Genomic DNA, 3,012 nt, shown 5'->3' with positions numbered 1-3,012 from the left:
AATATATTTCCCTTGCTGGCCAAGACAAGGGACAGAAAGTTTACTATACAAGGGTTTCGGATAAGGCGGTTCTAACGGTGTACTTTTTGTTTTGATCTGACTCCTTTTTTAGGAGCTATGGGTTTTTATATTTCTTAACATTGGACGTGATCGTCTCTTACTAGGTTGCTAGCTACCGCTGCAACCCGGATCTAGCTACCGCTGCAACCCAGATATACATGATATAATGTTTAGTCAAATGTTACAGTAAGCCTTCGGTAGCTCAGTTGGTAGAGCGGTGGACTGTAGATCTATAGGTCGCTGGTTCAAATCCGGCTCGAAGGAGACTTTTACTACCTTTGTTTTCAACTATATTCTGTCCCGTGTTTTAAATTAAAAAACCACAGAAAATCAGGCAACTAAGCATCTCCATTACATGGTTGTTGTTTATTCTATAGTAATTTTCAGATCGATCCTTAGTGTAATATTTACATTCTAGCTAAAATAATGAAGATAATATGAATGAACCACAGTATTCAGTTTCTTTGGACTTGAGTTCGTTTTTTAACTATAAATACAAACAGGAAAAAGCCTACGGCTTTTTCTTCTTTTAAATAGTAAGAGACTAAACTCAAACAATCAAGTAGCTAACTAAGTCAAATGTATGGAATGGTTTGTTATTTCAGTGATCGTCTTTTAATGTAAAAATGCAGTTTACATAATAAGTTTAGCGATTCTGGACTGAAAACTAAAATAATTGCAATTATGAGACAATAATATGGAGATATGTACTTTACGGGTTACAAACCAAAAAAAGTTTGGTTCCAGGATACAATAATAAATTTGAACTGAGATGAAAAAAAATTTTCTTCCAGGAGACAAAAAACAAAACTAATTTTAGAATTTTCATATATTTTTGTTGTTTAAGTTAAAAAATTACTATTACTGATTAGGCATCATAAATATTTTTGCAGTTTACATAATAATTTTAGCGATTAAGCCAAAAAAGAAAATTTTGGTTCCAGGAGTTTCGGTTACTATTGAGACAAGTAGCTATTATTACTATAGAGTTCATTACCATGAACTGTTTTATTGCTTCAAAATTCAAATATCTTTGAAAAGACTGCAGTATGAAAATACATCAAAAATGCAATTTTTTTGACAAAATTGATTCTACTTTAAAAAGTATTTTATTTTTAATTAAAAAAGTGACTAGATGCTGCAATTTCCTTTAAAATGAGCTATTATACAGCTCTCTATGATTTTCCAGTGCCTAGCTAGCTGAGGAGAAAAATCAAGCGGAAAGAAAAAAATATCCCGTTTGTGGAGAATAACGTGGTAAAAGTCTATTTTCTTGATTTTCAAGCCAATATATTTTCTTTGTTATTCAAGCCAAAGGGCGGTAAGTTTCCTTTATAGAGAATTCGGACAAGGCAGTTCTAATGGTGTACTTTTTGTTTTGATCTGACTTTTTTTAGGAGTTGGAGGGTTTTATATTTCTTAACATTGGAGGTGATCGTCTCTTACTAGGTTGCTAGCTACCGCCGCAACCCGGATCTTGACTGACACATTTTATGATGATCCGTGTCGATCCCTTATGTAAATTGATTAATCTTGATCATGAAATTATATTTGATGAAACTTACATATTCTGCATTTATGATGAACCCTATCAATCCTTGTATGTACTTATAGCTACTCCTGGCACCACCGTATATCAGTTACTATTGGCGAGAGATCGTTTTTTACTGTAACTAATTCAAAAATTGTCAGGTATTGCTCTAGCTTGAATTAAAAAATTTGTATTATTGGTTAGACATAATAAATATTTTTTCAGTTTACATAATAACTTAAGAGATTCTGAACTCGAAACTAAAAAAAAAAATATGACAAATTTTCATTGGAAATATAGGACAACAATACAGAGATACGTAATTTACAGGTAAAGCCAAAAAAATTTGAGCTAAGATGATATAAAATTAATGGTGTATAAAATGGTGTAGCGAGTCAATTGAAGCAAAAGGAAAACCAAACTAATTTTTAAATTTTCAGGTTTTTTTCTAGTTTGAATTAAAAAATGGAAATTATTTTTCAGACACCCTAAATATTTTTGCACTTTGCAGCTAAATAAAATTATATTTTTTTAAATTTTCAAGAATTATTCTAGTTTCAGTTGACAAATAAGATTTTTTTTCTTCAAGGAATCGAGCAGCTAACTAAGTCCAATATATACAATGGTATGTTCTTCGAATGATCTCTTTTAATTAAGTTCCTAGCTACCGCTGCAAACCGGAACTATTAAAAAATATTTGATCTTTAATTACAGAAGGAACTAGATGTAGCAAGTTTTACTATTGAGACGAGTCACTCTTCCTATACTACAACATATAGTTCGTTATCACGAACTATTTGCTTTGATGTATCTATTTGTACCAAAATTTAGTTCTTTAGAGTTTCGGTTACTATTCAGACAATCATAATTTTGTTCTTTAGAGTGTCGGTTACTATTGAGACAAGTAGCTATTATTACTATAGATTTCAATATCATGAACTGTTTGATTGCTTCAAAATTCAAATATCTTTGAAAAGACTGCAGTATGAAAATACATCAAAAATCCAATTTTTTTGACAAAATTGATTCTACTTTAAAAAGTATTTTTTTTTAAATTACAAAAGTGACTAGATGTTGCAATTTTCTTTAAAATGAGCTATTATACAGCTCTCTATGATTTTCCAGTGCCCAGCTAGTTGAAGAGGAAAATCAAGCGGAAAGAAAAAAATATCCCGTTTGTGGAGAATAACTCGGTTAAAGTAAATTTTCTTGATTTTCAAGCCATTATATTTTCTTTGTTATTCAAGCCAAAGAATGATAAGTTTTCTTAATAGGGGTTTTGGACAAGGTGGTTCTAATGGTGTAATTTTTGTTTTGATCTGACTCTTTTCTTAGGAGTTAGGGGTTTTTATATTTCTTAACATTGGACGTGATCGTCTCTTACTAGGTTACTAGCTACCGCTGCAACCCAGAACTAACTA

The 3,012-nt window shown here is 31.1% G+C and overlaps 1 non-coding gene across 1 annotated transcript; it reads left to right on the top strand.

Annotated features, from left to right (window-relative positions):
- Positions 1-251: 251 nt before the first annotated feature.
- Positions 252-324, top strand: TRNAY-GUA (transfer RNA tyrosine (anticodon GUA)). The gene has a single exon. It is a non-coding gene; the product is annotated as a tRNA-Tyr (tRNA).
- The last annotated feature ends 2,688 nt before the right edge of the window (positions 325-3,012 follow it).

The sequence above is a fragment of the Artemia sp. Qi Xiang Cuo genome, chromosome 2, assembly GCF_049724085.1.
Source record: "Artemia sp. Qi Xiang Cuo chromosome 2, ASM4972408v1, whole genome shotgun sequence".
In the NCBI taxonomy this organism is placed as follows: Eukaryota; Metazoa; Arthropoda; class Branchiopoda; order Anostraca; family Artemiidae; genus Artemia; species Artemia sp. Qi Xiang Cuo.
Note: the sequence above shows the minus strand (reverse complement) of the source record. Positions and strands in the feature narration are given on the sequence as shown.